At 46.6% G+C, this 21,866-nt stretch overlaps 1 long non-coding RNA gene across 1 annotated transcript in view; it reads left to right on the top strand.

The window, feature by feature from the left end:
• The window catches only part of LOC126515877 (uncharacterized), a 49,064-nt gene that overhangs the window by 6,069 nt on the left and 21,129 nt on the right, over positions 1 to 21,866 (top strand). The window contains exon 2 of the long non-coding RNA XR_007595943.1: positions 11,891 to 12,141. This is a non-coding gene — a long non-coding RNA (uncharacterized lncRNA). The remainder of the gene's footprint in view (positions 1 to 11,890; positions 12,142 to 21,866) is intronic.

Genomic DNA, 21,866 nt, shown 5'->3' with positions numbered 1-21,866 from the left:
AGTACAAACTCCTGGTCCTACAGTGACTGTGGGGACCTCAGAAGTTATAACCCTACCCCACACTGACCTTTGAGACTGCTGGAGCCCGAACTCTATTTCCTCAGGGGACTCTGAAGCTCTAGTCAGTGCTAGTCTTGCTCTGACATCTAGGACTGGAGACTTGGTTATTTGTCTGGCATTAAGCCTTTCTTTAAAAGAAGGCATTATTGAGCCATCAAATATAGAATAGGAATATTCTGGACATCCTTCTTAGGGTTGTCCCTTTCTAACTACTTAATATATATGGAGAGAGAGAGAGAGAGAGAGAGAGAGAGAGAGAGAGAGAGAGAGAGAACAATGGGACCAGGTCTCCAGCTCTGCTGGGACCAGAGAGCACTTCAAGGTCTCACCAAGCCACCAGGCCTTCCTGTCACAATGAGCTACATGATCATGCTCTTGTCTTAAGTTCCATCCAGAAGCTATTTTGTCACAGCAACAAGAAGTACTGATACCTGTGTGTCTTGAGCAAAACTGACATTGACAGTATTGTATCTGTGACTTGTGTAATGTCTAGGACCTTGTGATAAGAACATGGTTTCTCCAGGGTTTGCATGAAAAAGATAGATAAGTAGGTAGATAGATAGATGATAGATAGATAGGTAGTTAGGTGGATAGATAGATAGATAGATAGATAGATAGATAAACCCAGAAATGAGCAAGCCATGACAGGGTGGTTTTCATAGTCTCTTCTTGTATAAATAGTGGGGTGACTACTGGAATACAGAAGACTTGCACAAGGGAACTGTCTTTAGCATGGTGAGCAACTGTTGGGCTTAATTCTTATCCCAAATGGATAACAAGGGAAATAATGGCATCCATGTGGCTGCCCCATCTCCCTAAAGCCAAGAGAGACACTTCGAACCCTATCACAAGTCAGCCCCACTAAACCTAAGCCCAGCCTCACACCCTGCCCTTAGGCCCAACCTGAGTACATCCCAACACAGAGCCACATCATTTGGCCTTGGCCTAAAAGAGGGGCTTAGTATTTGGGAACTAATAGAATCTTTCTATTCTCTCTGGTTAGCATTTGGTGAACTACTATATGTGTGAGCCGTGGTGTGTTCTGTGGTCCTATGATGGCCTCTTATAGCACCTGATCGTCATCTTCGATTCTTTGTTGGATTCAGGCTGTTTTGACTTCTGGACTTTCACTTGTCATGGGCATCTGGACTGACCTTTTTGAATCTTTGCTATGCACCCAGTCTTCGGTGATGCAGACTCTGGTGTTGCAGGCCCTGTATGGCCTGAGCCTAGGCACCGCCACCAAGCTCACAGGGAGTGCTGTGCTATCTCTTGTCACCGAGAAACGAGGGGATGGAGCACATTCATTTGACTATCTGGAGAAGACTGGAAAATTTCAGACCAACAGGAGTCTAATAGAACTCACAGTGTTCTAGAGAAAACCTGGCAAGAGTCTGCAGCCACCTGAACAAGCAGGCTAGGATGAGGTCACTCTCCACGCAAAGCCATGGGATGAGACTCACAAGTAGCATTGAGGAAGATACACGTTCTGAAATTGGCCTCAAGTGTAAGTTGCTCATGGCCAGGAGGGCTGAGAACTATGGGCCTGGTCATTTGGGAAGGGTGGCAGCAACAGGATCCCCTGGGATGTTTTGAACTACCTAGGATGGAAACTGGAGGAGGAAGGATATGCAGAATCCCAGGATGGGGATTAACAGGTAGGGGACTGCACCCAAGCCTGGGCAGCTCTGGGTTTTCCAGGCCCCAGGGTGACCTTGGAGTTGTAATTACCCTGTGAGAGCTCTCCTCTGTCTCTGTCTTCAAAGCAGTCCCCCTGCAGGAAAAGAAAAGTCGGTATTGGGGCTGGAGAGAAGGTTCAGTGTTTAAGGGCACTTGATGTTCTTACACAGGACTCAGATTCAGTTCCTATCATACCCGTGGCAGCTCAGAACTGCCTGTAACTCCAGTTCCACAGGATCTACTGCCCTCTTCTGACCTCCCCAGGCACCAGACACACGTGTGCATACACACACATCCAGGCAAGACACTCATATACAGAAAATAAATAAATCTAAAAAACTTACAAAAGAAACATAGGCATAATGATGTCTTATTCTCTTCTTTCATGTCCATATTTCATACAAGCAAGACTGGCTGGTCTTTTTAGGAGTATTTCCGTGACTGCCTGAAGGCCAGCGTTACAATTGGTTACTAAAGTGGAGAGGGAGAAGCTTGGAGAATAGCTCTCATTACCCAAGTGTAACCTCCTGAAGGCCCTTCATATAGGGTGATGTCACCACGGAAGCAGCGGAGTAGATGGAAAAGGCACAGTGCTGGGTTCAGGTACTACTTCTGTGGCTTTGAACAAGCTACCTGATTTCTCTAGAGCTTGCTTTCCTTCTCTGCAAACCATCTCCATGCTGCTGTCAGAACTGCCCCGTGTACTGAAGACCAAGTTTGTACTGTCTCTGGCATTTGTGCGTGGTGACGGCTTTCCGGGGTTCACTGTGCACGCTGCTTCTAACAAGACCATGCTGACCACAGAAAATGGCACAAAAGAGCCAATGACCTTCACCCAGTCTCTGTGAGCCCTTCCTCTTTCAGTTCCTTGGTATTAACCATCTGGAGCCACAAAGAGGAAACCCACGTTTTCCCTCAACCATAAGTGGAGGCGGCAAGGTCTACGGGTGGCTCTCGTGAGGTCCTGGATTTGGCTGTATGCTGTGGTGTGTTTAGAACAACCACAGTGAGTAGCCAGTCTTGCAGTTCTGGGTAACAATAGAACACTCTCAAGGGTCCTGGTTGGGATGATAAGATGTAAACTTTGAAACTTTAAGGAGCTGATCAAGTCACTGGCCAGTATGTGCTGTATTTGAGGTTGGAAATCGTTGGTGCAGGAAATGAAGGATGCTAAACTGGTTTTCTATTTACCCCACTACCTGAACAGCCCCCCTGCCAACCCCTCCCTATTAACTGAGGGACAAGAGGAAACCCAATGTTTTTTGATGACTAGGGGAGGCTTTCGGGACAACAAAATATTGCTGACCAGAAGAGGAGTACCTTCCTGGGACAGTCTCCACCCACACATACTGGCCACTGGGCTCCATTTAATCTACAGCTGCTGACACACTTCCGTGCAGGCCCAGACCCGCGCTCAGTCAGTGCAGGGAGAACTTCCACTCCTGCCCAAGAGAACAGCAGACATCGTCCCAGGAACGTGAACTTCACAGTTGCTCTTGTTGAACACAGCCTGGGGGCGCCTCCCTGATTGCTCAACCATCTCTCTGTTCCTCCTTATCTGTTGCTGCCTCTGTGGAAGCCAGGCTCCGCTTGAGCAACGTTCTGGAATAACTGGGTCAGATCAAACACCGTCTGTGAGGAGGAGACAATCCGAGTGTGGAGGTGACCGCTCTCAAGGAGCAGCTGACGTGCTGTGAACTGAACAGGAAAATCAGGAATATCCACACAGATGACTCAGTGGCCCAGAGCTGACTGGAACAAGCCCAGCTCGACTGAGAATGCAGATTTGAACCATCAAGGGCTCTCTAGCTCCTCCACCCCACGCTCCTCCACTCTCCAGCGTGCACGCTGCTCTTCAGCCATACTGTTGTTTCTGACATCTCCTGAAACGTGTCAAGGATCCATGCCTCTGAAATGTTTGCATCCTGCCCTCTCTCATCCTGCTCGTTCTCCCTTCAATGTCCTTGTCCATGTATGTACACAGGGTGTAAGGACCACCGTGGACATCTGGAGCCCAGAAGGCCTCTTTTGGAAGTAGATACCTTCCTTCCCCAATGTAGGTTCTAGGGATTAAGCTCAGGTTGTCAGGCTTGGTGGCACCTCTACCAGCTGAGACACCAGGCCAGCAATCCACCTTAAATCAAGATCTCTTACTGAGCCTGTAGTTTACCAATGGGTCAATTCGCCTAGGCTGACTGGCACTATGCCATGAGGATCCTCATGTACTCCTTGCTCCAGTACGGGGATTGCAGGTGCTTGCTGCCACAGCCTTCTTTCTGTGTGGGTGTTGGGGGTCTAAACTCATGGCCTATGTTTGTATGTCACAAAACACCCCCTGAGCCATCTCCCTAGCTCTCCCTATGGCTTCTCCCTCTCTTTTTATTCTGCCTCTCTGATGTGTCCCCAATACCCGCAGGAGCCCCCAGGTTCCCTGCATTTTCCAAGGTATATTACTAGTGTTCCCACACACGCAGCACAGCCCTGCCTCTCAGCTCATCAGACAAAGCTGCCAAAGGCGGAGCCATGTCTCACTCATTGCTGAATATTCAGAAGTTGGCACAGCACTTACTTGTGTGACGGTCCTAGTAGATGCCTGTCATATGGAGGATTGAATGAATGGATGATGGTAAGAATGTTAGATGTTAGGGTCAAGATTCCTTGCTTGGCGACCTAGGTGTACCAGTGACCACTGAGATATTTGGGCTATATCACTTAGCATGACCTTGTCTCAGGTGTCTCTCCCTTATGGTGACAGCAGCACCAACACCTTCCCCGTGGCACTTCCATGAAGATGCAGCGACATAATTTGTGGGCAAAGACCTTGAAGGTGGAACGGGACAGTGCACACACCCCCAACACCGTGCAGTCTACCGGCCCGACGGCGTTCCAAATCCTATTCCCATGCGAGCAAAGTGTTGGAAAGGAGACCTCCTGCTCAGTGAGCATGCCAAGAAGCTATCAGCAGAGAATCTTTCAGAGGGAGCGTGGAGACAGATGTATGTGCTTATATGGAAATGTGTTTTGAACCAACATAACACGAGCATGGAATCCTTTCCAAACTGCCGCCGTCCAATTGCTTCCACCTGGAGGATGGAATCAGGCATCAGGCAAGCAAGAGCTCTCACCCCATGTTTGGGGAAAGAATTTACAGTAGCTGTCTCACGTGGATCTGCAGGACGGTGACGGTCAGCTGAGTCATCAGTTTGAAGGGTCCCGTAGTCACCAGTCTGGTCGTTACTGGAAGCGGGTGTGAAGGAAGGGGACGCAATTAACCTAAGAAACAGGCACGGTGCAATTGAGCATGACCCCTGTCTGTCTTTCTCCTGCACACCAAATCTCCTAGACTGGCCTTGAACTCTCTAAGTCGCAGAGAATGACCTAGAACTTCTGTTGCTTCCACCTCTCGACCTCTTGAGCACAGGGATTTCGGTGGGTGATGAGCTAGCATGCTTAGTTTTTATGTGATTCTGGGCATCCAATCCAGAACTCTGTGTGCATGAGATGTGGTGGACATGAGGAATGTCTCCCATGGAATCGGTATTTGGATACTCACACACACACACACACACACACACACATCAAAAAGATTATTTACCATTATCAAGTTAGCTTCATCCAAGAGATTTATGATGGTTCAGTTAATGTAATCCATCCTGGCAATAAACTAAAAGACAAAACCCACACGACCATCTCATTAGATGCAGAAAAGGCCTTTGACAAAATTCAACATCCCTTTTGTGATAAAAGTCCAGCGTGGCATTTCTCAACCTGTGTGTCATGACCCCACTAGGGGTTGAACAATCCCTTCACAGGTGTCACCCAAGACCATCAGAAAACACAGATATTTGATCCATAACAGTAGCAAAATTACAGTAATGAAGTAGCAATGAAAATAATTATAAGGTGTAGGGGGGTCACCGCAGCATGATGGACTGTATTAAAGGGTCACAGCATTAGAAAGGTTAGAGGACCATTTTTCTAGAGAGACTAGAGATATCAAGAACATATCTCCACACAATAAAGATAATTTACAGTAAGCCTGTAACTGGTATCAACCTAAATGGAGACAAACTCAAAATTTCCACTAAAATCAGGAATAAGACAAGTTCTTGTTGACTTCAGTATAGTACTTGAAGCCTTAGCTAGAGCAGTAAGACAACGGAAAGAGATCAAGGATGAATATAGGAAAGAAAGAAGTCAAGGTATCTTTATTTGAAGATGATATAACTTTATACATGAACAACCCTAAAAAATCAACTGGAAAACCTCCACAACTAATAAATCCTCTCTGCAAAGTAGCAGGATACAAAATTAACACATAAAAGTCAGTAGCCTTTCCTTGCACAAATGAAAAGCAATCCATAGAGTCAATGTCATCCCATTAAAATTCCAACACAATTCTTCACAGAAGTTGAAAAAGCATTCTTAAATGTCATATGGTGGGCTGAAGAGATGGTTCAACGGCTAAGAGCACTGGCTGCTCTTCCAGAGGTCTTTAGTTCAATGCCCAGTAACCACATGGTGGCTCACAAACATCTCTAGTGGGATCTGATGCCATCTTCTGGTGTAAAGGCATGCATGCAGCTAGAGCACTCATATACATAAAATAAATCTTTTTAAAAAATTTCATTTGGAAACACACACATACATAAACCCCCTAGGTTAGCTAACATAATCCTGAATAATAAAAGAACTGCTGGAGGAACCACCACCCCAGCGATCAAGTTGTACTATGAAGCTACAGTAATAAAAGCAGCATCATATTGGCATAAAAACAGATATGTAGATCACAGGAATAGAATTTAGGACCTAGAAATAATTTCACTCACCTAGAGACACTTGATTTTTCCTCCCATAGTCAAAAAGACACACTGAAGAAAAGACAGTATCTTCTACAAATGGTGCTAGTCAAACTGATGGCTATATGTGGAAGAATGAAAATAGACACATATTTATCATCCAGATGTATCAAGGACCTCAGTGTAAGACTAGGTACACTGATACATTGTTTCTTAGCCTGTCCATTGGTGGCTGTCTTGTTGAGCAGGTGCAGACAAAGCCAATTATTTCAGAAGATACTCTTCTGTGTGGACATCCCTTTCTTTTACCAAATACCTTGTCTAAATGAACACTCCACTACTGATGACCTCTGACCCTCTTCTATTTAATGGTTTCCATTTTCTCAGATCTCAGATGTTTCTGAACCGGTGTGTATCTATTTTATACTTTTGCAAATGACTTCTGGTGAGCTAAATTTAACCAATTAAGAGATCGAGCTGTTGGGACCATTTGGAGTCCTGGCCTCCAGCTGCTCTTCCCTGCTAGTGATCTGAGCTTCTGAGAGCTGTGTCAAAGTTGTCTACCAACCCTGCTTCCTGAGCACGCATTGCCCTGGCTTTGATTGAGGATCAGGCAATGGGGTCTTCACCTGTTGGCCCACACTGTGTTAGGTATACAAACCTCCGTGGTGCTGTTCAATCAAGGGCTTCCTCTACCAGCAGCTTCAGAGGTGTACGTATGCATGTTCAATCCTGATGTCCTTCGCTCAGTTTTGGTTCCAGACCATGCAGGTGAGGTATTGAGCCTTGGATTGGACTCTTCCACAAGGAAGTATCATGTCCACAACTCCAGGGAAGCGTGCAGTAAACTGTTCCCAGGGGGTCATGATTCAGACTCTTTAATCTTACTACCAACCGCTTGAAGTACCTTGCCATCTGTTATCTTAGTTTTCTAGTTGATTCCTGGGTACAGGCAAGAAGATAATCACTGTCTGTAGCTAAAATAGGGAAGATGGGTCCGTCTGAAGGAGAAGAAGAATCGGGGAGGTTGTTTGGGAGTCTGAGGTGGTGTCTGGTGGAGACATGAGGAAGCAAGAACCAGGACACAAGCGATGGAAATAGAGATTTTCCACTGACTGTCATGTCTGCTTTCAAGCCCTGAGGCACAGCTAATAACCATATTGATGTTTATATAAATTTATGGATACAAACGTGTAGGGAAGGTCCTACTCCTCCCAGCAAGGGAGTGAGTTTGTATAGATCAGTACAACATCTTAATAACCTTGGTAGGTAGAGTGGGAGACAATAGCCTGGGACCATACACACTCCTAGTAAACTATGGTGCCTGCTTGCTAGTTTCACAGAGGCTGTTACCTCAACGACTTTCTTTTTGCCCTTTCTTTGAGCAGCCTTCTGTCCACTCTGAGCTCCTGGATCCTATCTACTGAGGTCGAGCGTTCCTCCTTTACACCCCATCCTCCTCCTCTTCTTCTGTCTGTTCGCTGTATCTACATCCCTTTCTTTTGGTTGGGAATAAAGCTCAAACAGTCAGATGCATCTGACTGTCCTTGGTTAAGACGGTGGGGGTGAGGCTGTGGGGCTCTTGGACAGGTATGGAGAACTCTCCCGTCCTTACTCTTTCTATTGGGTGAAGCATCCTGTGGTAGTTTGAATGCAATTGGCCCCCATAATCTCATAGGGAATGACACTATTAGGAGGTGTGGCCTTGTTGGAGTAGGTGTGACCTTGTTGGAGGAAGTGTGTCACTGGGGAGGCAGGCTTTGAGGTCTCATATATGCTCAAGATACTGCCCAGTGTCTCAGTTCACTTCCTGTTACCTTCTGATCAAGCTATAACCAGTACCTTGTCTGCCTGGGTTCTGTCATGCATCCCACCTTGTTGCTAATGGACTGAACCTCTTAACATATAATTGAGCCACCCCAAATAAATGTTTTCCTTGTAAGAGTTGCCATGGTCTTGGTGTCTCTTCACAGCAATAGAAACCCTAAGGCACAGCTCTTAGGAACTTTTGTTGTTCTGACCAACTAAGACCTTTCCAAGAACCGTCTGATATGAGCAGCGTGAGGTCCGGAAGCAGATGTGCAGAAGTGAGCATTTCCAGAACCTTCTGGCTTCCAGACTGATGTCCTGTGGTGGTCGAGGGCCATGGTTCTCTTGAGGTCTCTCCAAGAAGTGTTTTCTTCTTCAAGGATAGTGCTTTAGAGTCAGTACAGAGATCGAAAGTCCTGACAAGTAGCCCATGCCAGCCTCAGAAGCTCACTACTCTCCTTGAGCCTTCCCCCCGCCCCCCATCTGTTTTGGTTCATGGTGGAGACTCTATGAAAGACAGAGTCTTTCTCTGCCTGGGAAGGAGCTTTGTGAGCTGTGAATATTTCTGATTCTGAGTGTAAATGCAAACAACTGATGTCTGGAGTTAACCATCTAGGCTGAAGCATTCCCTTGAAATAGCAAAGCTGGCCCGGCATTGATTCACCAAGTAGATCATAAGATTTTTCCAACAAGGGATCATCATTTATCTTTGAACATCCAAGTGCTCCTGTAAAACAATGCTATGCAGGTTGTAACAAATCTAAGATAAAGGCACACGGGCAAAATACCCAGATTTACAACATACTGGCTGATTGTAATTCAAAAATATGAAACCTGATTTTGGAAAGAACTGTTTGTCCCCTAGCCAAGCAGCAGAGCCAAGAAAGGACAGATTCCAGTGGAGAGGGTCCAGCGCCTCCTTCCAGAGTTCCGTCTGGGCTGGCAGAGTGATGCCTACTGGGGCAACAGTAGAGGGAAGACAGCAGTGGGGATCAGGTGGGTGGGGCTTCTGAAGGCAGTCACTTTGTCATACTGACTCATGGTAGCTTCACAGGTACTGGGGCTGAGGGTGCTGGGTTTAGGATTTTTTAAAGAGAAATTGGAAACCTGGGTTTCATATGCATACCTATGTGAAATTTCTGTTTTTAAATGTTGGCAGTCGAACTGTGAAACACTGGGTGGGCCAACTTAACTCGACGTGCGGCTGCTTTTGGCTACCCACCTATAACTTCTGCCCTGGACTGTTTGGCTGCCTATGGCAACCAATTCGGGAGGCTTTCGAAGTGCCAGAGTTTGAATGGGCCTCACCCAAACCTGTTTAAATCAGAACTTCTGAGGGTAGGATCAGACACTGGCTAGGTTAAAGTTGGCCGAGTATTCCCAGTGTTCAGCCAAGTTAGAGAAATGGTATGTCAGGGTCTTGTTAATTATAGCTAAGTCCTGTAGGGACTGGCAACATCAGTCTCTCCTGGAAGCTCATGAGACTCTCATCAATGAGGCCAGGGATGTGTGTTTTTCTAAAGAACCACAGAAAAAATGTTATGCCTTGTATTCAAGGTGCCTATAAACTATCCAAGCATCTTATAGAAATGTAGATGCTAATCTAGGGATGGTGGTACCCATAGACTCTCTGCAAAAATAATAATTAATACTACTACTACTAAAGCTCCTCATGCTGTGGTAGCCCCCAACCAAAAATTATTCTCATTGCTACTTCATCACTGTAATTTTGCTACAGTACAGCCATGAATCATGATGTAGACATCTGTGTTTTCTGATGGTCTTAGGTGACACTTGTGAAAGGGTCATTCAACCCCAAAGGGGCTGCTACCTGCAGGTTGAGAATCACTGATTTAGATGGTTGACTAGTCACCCAGCATGAAAACTGCAGTCTGGGACTAGGGAGATAGCTCAGCCAGGAAAGCACGTGACCAGACATCATGAAGACCTGATTCCATCCCCAGAACCCAGAACATAAAAATGCCGAGTACACTGGTTCTTGCCATCCCAGTGCTGGTGTAAGACTTTAAGACAATTCTGAAGCCATTTTTGACAATACTGAATCCTCTCAGCCTCCGTGCCATAGTGCTTCCCCTCCTCCCCTGGGACCCAAGGACCTAACAGCTACACATGCACGTACTCAGTTCCTGAACAATTACCCATATACACATGTTTTGATTCAGTCCCCTGGGAAACGAGGTCAAAATGACCTTACCTCATCTGATCTGGCAACACCTCTCCAGCCAATTCTTTGTAATAGCCCTTTTGAATAAGCCAATCACAAGCCCCCTTGCTTCTGTGGCCTTCTCCTTTGAAAGTAGCCTGTGCCAGCTATTCGAGGTCTCTTGGCTTCCCGAATGCTGAGGGACCCTGTCATGACAGAATTAATAAAATCCTCATGCTTTTTCATCAGCTGTGATGTGTGAGGTGGTCTCTGGGGGCGACTCCTCCTTGGTGTTTGGACGCTAGAGTCCAACACTGGCAAAGTGTAGATTGGGCCCTGGACCTCTCTGGCCAGCTAGACTAGCTGAATTGGAAATTTCTGGTAAAAGAGTGAGAGACTGTCTAAAAAAAAAAAAAGGCTGGTTCTTAAGGATGACACCCAAGGTTAACCACCTGGCTTGCACACATGCTGGCAAGTGCATCCGAATGAACACACACACACACACACACACACTCCACAACACTGCAAAACTCTGGAAACTCAAGACAGCATTGGCCGTGTGGTCCATCCCCACTTCAGGTAACTGTGGGTGTTCCCCACGCATCCAAATAATTGTCCACACAGCCACGATCCAGTTACTCCTCTCTAGTTCACCACTTACCAAGGTGTCACCTCTTAGGGGTGATCCATGGATCTTAGCCTTGCTTGGAGATACTGGAACTGAACCCTCAAGGCCTTTGAACTCAGCATTGAGCCTATTTCCTTTCTCCGCCTAGGCTGCTGCCCATTGGCTCAGTGACCTTTCACCAGTGTAGACAGGGCTGCCAGCACTCTTTCTTACTCATGGCGCATGGAGCTGGCTTTCACCCGTGACTTCCAGCAAATTCTACTCTGCCAGGAAACTGCTTCTGTTGACTGATAACTGCACCTTCTAGTGACCTTTCCAGCCACCAGCAGGGCTCTTCTTTTCCAACGCCTGTAGTGCATGCCCCTTGGCCAGCTTCCTGGGTACCAGAACACAGCTTGATCCTGTAGCCTTGGATCTCAGCTTTGTGGGAGGGAGAGGGGAAGGGAAGATAGCCCTATTAGGCACTTGGTTCTTTCCTAGTTCCTGTTTTCTCTCAGCTGTCCCTTTGACTTCGGCATCCTTCAGAGTCTGCCTAGCTTTTGAATATTGACCACACATTGCCCTTGTACAAAGTCCTTTGCAATTTTACAAGCTCTCTAAAATACTTAACTGCATAAGAACAACAAGGAAGAGAGAAATGGGAAGTTGGTGGTTCATGGGACAGACTTCAGTTTAAAAGGAGCTCTGGAGATCTATGGTGCTAACAGTTGCTTCTTTGTTTTCTGTTTCCTCTCTTGTCTTCTGGCTTAGGTGGGCCCAGGATTCTGGTGACTGACAAGTCTTCAGTTCCAGTAGGCTTTCTTTGCTGAGGTTTGTGGGTCCTTTGGTGCCTAGACCCAACCTGGCCTCCTGTAAAGCCGAAGTCTTCTTCCAAAGTTGCAAACCAGAATATGGAGCCCAGTGGACCGGGTGCTGTACTTCTGACTGGTGTGAGCTGTACCTGGGTCTATGGAGTCTGTTGGAGTTTCTGAAAAGGAATGGCCATCGGAGAGGATGATGAGGTAGGTGGGGGTTAGATTGCCAAGTGGGTTTTGGGGAAACAGGATCTAATAGGTGGGGACAGTCTAGCTTACCTGCTGGCTGGCTGTTGGGAACTGTACCAGAGATATTAACAGTTGTATGTAACAATATGAATGTACTTGCGGTCACTAATGGCACTTTGAAAATGGTCCAAACGGAGCTGTGGGGATGCTCAGCTGGTAGAATGGTTGTCTAACATATACAAAGCCCTGGGTTCGATTTTTACTGCACATAAATAGCGCCTGGTAGTACACGCCTGTATTCCTAGTCTTCAGAGGGGAATGGGGGTGGATTGGAAGTTCGAGGTCATCCTTGGCTAACTATGAAAGGTTTTTTTGTTTGTTTGTTTGTTTTTGGTGTTTGGCTTTTTGAGACAGGGTTTCTCTGTAGCTTTGGAGCCTGTCCTGGAGCTAGCTCTTGTAGACCAGGCTGGCCTCAAACTCACAGAGATCTGCCTGCCTCTGCCTCTCAGGTGCTGGGATTAAAGGTTTTTGCCACCACCGCCCTGCTGTAACTCTGCAAGTTTGAAGGTTTGAAGTCAGCTTGGAATACCTAAACCCTTTCTTAAAAAAAAAAAAAAAAAAAAAAAAGATGTGGTTAAAATGACACCTGCCTTCAGCTCAGATCTTAAGACCCTGAGTTCAAAATGAGCCTGGGCTATCCAGAGAGACACTGTCTTTAAAGAAAAAGTTAAGATGATAAATCTAGTAGATTTCACGAAAAATTTCAAAACCATCTTTGTATTAAAATTTCCACTGCAGGTATGTTTCTGTCTGTGGCCTGGGGCTTGTCTGATGTGTGACGCACACCCAGTGACAGCTCTTCCTAGGATCTGGCGTTTTCCACACATCTTTCAACAAAGTCCTTGTTCTTTTGAGATGGGGTTTTTCTGTATACCAGTCCCGGCTGTCCTGGAACTCATTCTGTAGACCAGGCTGGCCTCGAACTCACTGAGATCCACTTACCTCTGCTTCCCAAGTGCTGGGATCAAAGGTGTGTGCCGCCACTGCCCGACAAAGTCATTGTTCTTAAGAGTGCCCGCCTGGCCACCATCCTTCCATTTCAAGCTCCTCCTTCTTGCTTTCCTCTACAGAGAAAGGCCAGCATCCTTAAGCCAAAGGGCCCTGAGCTGTCTTAGGCCAGGGCATCTTCTAAACCTTTCGGTCACTCCACTTCCAGGTCTGTTATTCCCCAGAGTACCTCCTCCTCTCTTCTTTGTTCACCTTGACCTCTGTTTGCCCTCTGGGTATTTATCCAGTCAGTTCCCCTTCTCCACCTACAACCCCTTCTTCCCTCTCCACGTTGCTGTAAGTTGAAAGCCCAAACGTCCTCCCCTCCCATACTGTCCTGTCCTGCCAGCTCCCATCAGGACGTGCTCATCCCCGTGACACTTCAGATGCATCTTCACGTCATCCCTTCAGTTCTTGCAATGTCATTATTCACACGTCTCTATCTCCTGATGCTAGAGAAGCTTCTTGATGGGTTCTACTGAAGCATTCACAGAGCCCTGCTCGAAAGCACTCAAAGGCAAATCATGAAAAGAGACCCTGGCCAGCTTGGCGAGCATGGTGAGCTTGGCTCTTGCAGGCCTTGCCTTTCTCCCTCATTCCCTGTGCCCTGCTAAAAACCGTTAGATTATAGTCCAGAAGGTAGTCATTAAAGTCTATTCCCTTATTTGGCCAATACCTGTCACTGACCAGCCTCTACAAAAATTACCTCTTGCCAGGGTAGAGGCATGGGGATTTAGAAATATGGTAAAAAATAGGAAGACACCAATGAAAATAATAAAACAGATAAACACATAGGATAGTCTCGGAAGGGAATTTCTGTGAGTACTGAAAATTCGCCTGCGTTTAATTTCCAAGTGCTTAAAATACCCCTGGCCCCAAAAGGTAGGAGTAAGACAAAAGACTGCATTAACATGATACAAGGAAATGGACATACTAATTGAAGGTCATGGACTACATTTCATAGTTAAACATTCCGTTGCTAGTTGCTAGAACAAGTCAAGCTCACACACTAGACCAAAACATTCTGTAGGCAAACCACTCTCTGGGTGGAATCTTAAGTTATCTCCATAAAGGGAACTGAAACTTTAGTTGGGTCCTTAGGCTTTTGTTTGAGGTAGGAACAGATCTACTTAGCTATTCCTGGAGTACAGGGCTGGCAATTAACCACACCTGTTCGCAATAACCTTGAGAGAGCAGAACTCTGAGCTCTGAGACCAACACCTAGGTGGGCCTTTGTTTGAGGTTGAAGCACAATAACCTAGTAAGTTCCAACTATCTGACCTTTGGAAATAGGCTCGTAATTTTGGGCCTCCACAAATCCCTCCTCCTGAGGCTGGCTACCAAGGTCCAGCTACCAAAGAATTGAAACCTCCTTTGGCTCACCTAGTTAACAATGCTTAGTTAAAATTAAACACCTCATCCTAACTGTCATTTTGTTATGTGCCATGTCTATCTCCTCTTTATCCAGAGACTAAGACCCCTGGGATTAAGACCCCTTACCCCTCTCCCTTCTCCTCTTTTTCCCCTCTCCCCTGTTCCCTTCTCCTTCTCCCTCTTCCTCTGCCTCCTGTCTTTGTCTCTTATCCCTGCCTTCTGTCTCTCTGGGGCAAATAAGCCTCCTTTGTGCTGAGAACCTGGTCTTGGGGTATCTTGAGCTGACTCTGAGGTTCCCTACAGTCTCAGAGTTTTATCCTTGTGAAGAGATTGTGACCATGGCAACTCATATAATGGAAAATGTTTCATTGGGGCTGACTTACAGTTCAGAGGTTTAGTCCTTTATCATCATGGCAGCGCACAGGCAGACATGTTGGCGGGGTGGCTGAGAGTTTTGCATCAGGAAGAAAGGGTGAGCCACTGGGAAGAAACTTGAGCTTCTGAAACCCCAAAGCCCGCCCCCCCTTTCCCCAACAAAGCCACGCCTCCAATAATGCCACTCCCTGTGAGTCTATGGGGCCAGACTCATCCAAACCACCACATAACCACATAAATGTTTTGGTACTTTCAAATCCATCAATTTAGGCCTGCATTGCTAAACTGCTTTATTCTTGCCTCCCAATCCAATTAACTGGAAATGGTCACTTGATGTGTTATACAAAGATAGACAGAGCCAATGCCCAGTCTCAAGGCAAAGGAGTGTACGATTCATTAGTAATGTCTGCCATGGGTGTCGGGTTAAAAATGGCAGCAAGCCCCACATAAATTGATGCTTCTGTTTCAGGTGCTGAGGTGAGCGGAATGCACATGATTTTTAAAGAATTTCTACACAATTCACAGTAGATTGTCAGGATTAGGAAAATAGTCTCCTTCAGTATTCAGTGAGTTTGTATTCTTTCATTTTGAAGCGCTGGTGATCGAACATGCTACCTACATGTTCCACCACTGAGTCATATCTGCAACCATTCAAATTTCTTTTTATTTTCAGTTTTGGGATATAGTATTGCTAAGTTTCCCAGGCTGATTTTGAATTCACTCCATAGCCCAGCAGCCTCGAGCTTGCATTGCTTTGGCCTCAGGCTCCTGAGTAGTTAGGGTTACAAGCCTGCAGCAGCAGGCTTAGCTCACGTTCTTCTTTTTAGTGGGGAAATTGCACGTAATCTTAGTTAATGAACAAGGTCCTGATGATGGCTCTTCTCTAATTGGATGCAGTAGCATCAAAATAGTTTCAATTTAAACACTCTAGTTACTTTAAGCAAAAGGCAGTAGATAACAGAGAATTAAATATTTCAAAGTAATTGTTAGGGGGGTCAAGAATGCGATCAGTTCATAGACTGTTGTTCTAACATACGTATGCATGGCTCTCCCTGGATTTAATCCATAGCTGGTACCACATAAACCAGATGTAGTTTACAGTTATAATTCCCGTATTCAAGAGAAGGAGAATGGAGGATCAGAAGTTCAAAGTCATCCTCAGCTACCTAGTAAGTTCAAGGCCAGCCTGAGCTGCTTGAGACTGCCTCAAAAACAGACAAACAAAAAATAATTGATAGAGTTGGTTTCTTAGTTAGGGTTTCTATTGCTGTGAAGAGACACCATGACCACTGGCAACTCTTACAAAGGAAAACTGTTGAGGTTGGCTTGGGGTTTCAGAGGTTCAGTCCATTATCATCACGGTGGGCAGCATGGCTGGATACAGGCTGTCATGACGCTGGAGAAGGAGCTTAGGGATCCACATCTGGATCAGCAGGTGCAGGAAAAGCAAGTGAGCCACTGGGCCATGCTGGAGCATCTGAGACCTCCAAGTCTGCCCTTCTCCCCTTGACACTCCTCCTGAGAGTGTCCCTCCTGGGTAACCAAGCATTCACACATGCTAGTCTCTGGGGCCATTCCAGGTCAAACTGCCACAGGTGGACATGATAGAGTGCACTTTTAATCCCAGTGTTTGCAAAGGCTCAAGCAGGACAGCTGTGAGTTTGAGGCCAGCCTGGGCTACGTGGTGAGTTCATGACTAGCCTGAGATACAGAGTGAAAAATGTCTAAAACGTCAGCAATGAAAATCAGAGAGGCTCACACGGCAGACCCTCTCTGGAAATGGTTCCTAACACAGTGTCTCAGAACTGGATGCCAGGGGCAGTTCTGTGTCTCCTCCAGTCAAATGTAAGGACAACACCTCAAGTCTTGGCCATAGTTTGAACATGGGAGTCTTTGTGGAACTCCCCAAATTCCTTCCCTGCTCTTCCCATCTGCTTCTGTGTCCCAGAATGCCCAGCCCTCACCCTCTGTCCAGAAATGGGACACAGAGAAGCAGGAAGTCCTACCACACAGTGATGGGCTAGGGGAGGAAATGGCTCCTGTTGCTATTATCACTACCATATCCCAAGTGATGCTACTTCAGGGCTCCATCACAATGGGGTGCTGCTATCCTTGGGGTAAGCTCTTGACCTTCATGTGGGTCAGTCCATGATGGGAGGATTTCACTGTGCATGTGTGTGTGTGTGTGTGTGTGTGTGTGTGTGTGTGTGTGTGTAAGCCAGAGGAGGATGTCTGGTGTCCTGCTCTGTCACTGTCCACCTTGTTCCTTGAGACAGGGTTTGTCACTGAACCTGGAGCTAGGCTGGTGGCTCGCAGGGAATCCCCTCATCTGTTTCTCCGCAGACCTGGGCTTATAGGTGTGTGTGACTGTGCCTGGCTTTATCTTAAATGTGGGTGCTGGGGATTTGAACTCAGGTCCTCATGCTGGCACAGCAGGTGCTCTTACACACTGAGACATCTCACCCATTCTCCCTGCTTCTTTTTTGCTTGTTTTTTTTTTTTTTGGGGGGGGGGACTACGTCTCATTCTATAGCCCAGGCTGGCCTGAAGTTCACTGTGTAACCTAGGCTGGCTGAAAACTTGCTGGTCCTACTACCTCAGCCTCCTCTGTGTTCGGATTACTGGTGTGAGCCACCATGCCTAGTGCTGGGATTGCAGGAGGGAGCCTCCCTGCCTAGCTGGGACACTCATGTATGTACATGGTCTATGCTATGTAGAGAGATGGCAACCATAATAATATGTAGCTGGGGCGTGAGCAATGCTGGAGTTGTCCAAGGGGAGAGAAAGGGTTTAATTAAAGTCCTTTCTTTGGTTTCCAGGTGCAATCTACATTATTATAATTCACTGAACCAGCGTTTGGTTGCTGTGGTTTTCCTGTGTTTGTGCTTTATGTTACAATAAACCATTTTCTTAAGGTCAAAAGTAAGAAGGCAGGATTGGAGAAGTGGCTCAGTAGCATGTAAGGGGCACAGGGTTCAATCTGCAGTGCCACCAGGAGAGACACAGAGAGACCGGGAAGAGGTATACAGAGTGAGAAAAAAAAAAAAAGACTTTTAACAATAACATCAAAAAAGACTAAAATGGGGCCAGTGGCTGACAAAGTGGGTAAGGGTGCTGGGCATCAATACCGACAACCCGAGTTCAAGTCTCAGGACCTATATAGTGGAAGGAAGAACCGACTCCAGCAAATTGTCCTCTGACCTTCATGAGAACACCGCGCGCGCACGCACACACACACACACACACACACACACACACACACACACACACACGAAAGGGAAAGGTAGCAGCAACAGCAGACAGGAGGTACTGGACCCCATGAGGTGTGTGGGTTGAGATACCGTCTACCACTATCTCCCTCACAGCCATGTAGAGCCTCAGCCCCTCAATTCCAGACCACACGATCAGTGTGCAGACCCAAGGGTCCTGGTCACCACATGCATTCTGCAGACCTTGTCGTTACAGCTTTGGGCAGAGTCAGCCCGTGGATAGCCTCAGTGTTCAAGGTGACAGGACTCCCAACCATTGCCGAAGATAAAAATAACATTTCCAAACAAACACGCTGTCACTGGGAGAAAGGAAAAGGCTATCTTCGGTATGAGGGACACTTCTCGGAGCCTTCTCAGTCTCCATGTGGTCTTCTGTTTCCTTGCTAAATGAGACCTGAGCAATTGAGGACAGCAGTGTGCTTAAACCAAAGAGACTCCATGTCACCTGTGTGTTCAAGGGCTGCAGGTGACCACTGAAGACAGTGGGTGGGACTTCCAGGGAATCTCTTGCTTGTTTTCCTGATAAGAAAATAACAGGCTCAACTGGATTATGACTTTATCTTTTGTCCTTCCCCCACTTCCTGCCTGGAGGCCCCACAGCTGTCCCTGGAGCCCGAGAAAGAGGGTCACGAGCTTCGAGTGGTGGAGCAGGAGAGGCAGGAGCCTGAGAGCTTGGTGATCTCCTTCTCGGGTGCAGGTTCCTGGCTTCTTGACAGGAAAACTCATGGTTGTAAAGCCTCTGTGGTTGGGTTGCTGTTACCTGCAGCTCTAAAAAGACTGAGTGCTTCTAGCGGAGGAACAGCACACAGCTGAAAGTGGAGGGTTCAATGAACTCGGAAAACTCAGAGGTAACTAGTGCCTTCCTTCTGTCAAGGCATCCAAGAGCCAATTGTGAGGAATCTTTGCCCCTGCTCAAGGAGCAAAGTTGACAACAGGGAACAAAGGGAAAGTGACTGTAGATGATGCTAGGGGGCCAGGGAGTGGCTCAGTGGGTATGTGCTTGCCACACAAGCATGAGGACCTGAGCTTGAACTCCAACTCCCCTGCAAAATGGCAAAATGTCCTGCACAGTGGCATATGCTTGTGATATCAGCTCTGGGATGCAAAAGCAGGAGAAAATCTGGGCTTGCAAGCCAGACAGCATGATTTGTTTGGAATACTGGGGGCCTGTGAGACACTGTCTCAAAATACAAAGTGGATGTTTGGCTCTCGCATACACACAAAGGTGCACACGCTCACACAAACGTGTACTATTCATACACGCGCATGCACGCTCGCACGTGCGTGGGCACACACACACAACACACACACACACACAAACACAAGCTTTATTTTGACTTTGAGTGACTGTAATCCATGAACCATTGAGCACACTGCTTTCCTGCCTGTTGTAACTATGGTGGAGACTATGTGATGTTACTGGATGTTTCTCTCCTGCCCACCAGTCCCAGAATAACCACTCAGAGTTTTAATATTATAAGTCATAAACTGTTTGGCCTTTAGGTCAGGCTTACTACTAACTAGCTCTTACAATATAAATTAATCCATTTCTATTAGTCTATATTTTACTGTGAGGCTTGAGGCTTGTTACCTCCTATCTTGCTTCTCCAGTGACTGCTGGCATCTCCCAGACTCTGCCTTCTTTTTCCCTGTATCTTTGCTTGGATTTCCTACCTGGCCCTATTCTTCCTGGTTATTGGTTATATCAGCTTCTTTATTAACCAATGGTAATAAAACATATTCACGGCATAGAGAAGGACATCCCACATCATCATGGCAGGGCAAAACCCACTTATCTTGTAGTTAGGAAGTGAAACAGAGTGGGAGAGAGGGAGAGAAAGAGGGAAGGGGAGAAAGAGAGAGACAGAGAAAGAAGACGATGGGGATGTCATTAACCCCTTCAAGGACATACTCCTAATGATATGCAGACTTCTCACTAGATCCTATACCTTCCCAATAGGGCCACTCTGGGGACCAAGTAAATAAGCACATGGGCTTTTAGGGACTCCTTCAGAGTCACACAATAGCAAGCAATGACACTGGATACCCTGAAGAGTTCACATTTTACAAGACTCAGGTCCTCATGGAGTATTTGTCAGAACTAAGAACTCCTGAGTGTTGGCTGGCATAGAGGCCACATAGACAGAGGGACAGAGTGACAAGCTGCTCTGCCCCTGGCTTCCTTCGATTGATTTTTACCCACTTCTCAGATCATTTACATTACTACTGATTGCTGTAGGATTTCCAACCTGTGCTTTATCCAGCCAAGTTTAATTTGTAGGAAAATAGTTGAGTTTTATCCAGGACCAAGATAAACTACATTTCCAATCTGCAATGCCACCCTGCTGTCTCAAAGAGTCCCTCATCCTTTCTGAATACCACTTTGGTATATTCATCTTCAAGAGACATTTCCATATATTTTTTAAAAGCAGAATGATTACGTATTTCATCCCAGAATTGCTATAATAGTGAATAACTGACAGCAATCTTTGGAATTAGGCCTCATAAGCTTATGTGTTTGAACACTGGTTCCCAGCTGGTAGTGCTGTCTGGGATGTTGTCCCTGGGGAAAGACTTTGGAAGATTTCGAGCCTGGTGCTCTTCCTGTTTTCTCTCTGTTTCCCGAGAGGAGATGAAATGCCGTCAGCCCGCTTCCCACTGCTGTCTCCATGCCTTTTGCGACTGCTGCCTGGTCTTCCTGCCATGTTGAACACTGCTCTTCTGCAACCAGAAGCCAAGGACGCCCTGTCTAGGTTGCTGTTTGTCAAGGCCCTCTGTCACAGCAGCCGCCAAGTGCCTAATGCAGCTTCAATGTCTGTCTGCTGGAGGCGTAGTTAAGTCAGTCACAAGCTCTCCATGATGGAAAAGTACCACACAGCCATGAAGTGAATCTATCAGCGACAACAACACTGTGTATCCAGCAGCTGGGGTGATGATTCAGTGGGTCAAGTGCTTGCAGTGCAAACGTAAGTTCAGAGCCCCAGGACCCATGCTAAAAACTGGTTGTAACAGGGTGCCCCTGAATTCCCAGCTCTGGGGACCAGAGACAGGGGTTGGCTGGCCAGCTAGTCTAGATGAGTCAGTTCTGGGTGAAGTGATGGACCCTGTCTTTAAAAACAAAAGGAGAGTGATTGAGGAAAACACTCTACACCCACCTCTGGCTCCCACGTGTACGCACTACGAATGCACACCCACACAAACATATAAACATCCACACGCACACACACACACACCCGCACACAAAGACTGAGTGTTTAAATGAGAACAGTCAGCTGTAAGGTAATATATAATGAGATGTTGTGACCTGTGTTTAGAAAACAGAACGGTATGTTTGTGTATTGATGTAGGAATATGAGTAGATAAAAACACGTCTAAGGATTGAGCTCGAGTTGGAAGAGGCGAGTCCGGTCTCAAAATGGAGGGCCATGATCCAAAGGAACCAGAACAGTTGAGGAAACTGTTTATTGGGTGGTCTGAGCTTTGAAACCACAGATGATAGCTTAAGAGAACATGTTGAGAAATGGGGCACACTTACAGATTGTGTGGTAATGAGAGATCCCCAAACAAAACGTTCCAGGGGCTTTGGTTTTGTGACCTACTCTTGTGTTGAAGAGGTGGATGCTGCAATGTGTGCTCGGCCACACAAAGTTGATGGGCGTGTGGTGGAACCAAAGAGAG

Source organism: Alexandromys fortis, unplaced genomic scaffold (assembly GCF_014885135.2).
Source record: "Alexandromys fortis isolate MF-2015 unplaced genomic scaffold, M_Fortis_MF-2015_v1.1 scaffold_18, whole genome shotgun sequence".
Taxonomy (NCBI): Eukaryota; Metazoa; Chordata; class Mammalia; order Rodentia; family Cricetidae; genus Alexandromys; species Alexandromys fortis.
This window is presented reverse-complemented; position numbering and strand designations above follow the sequence as displayed.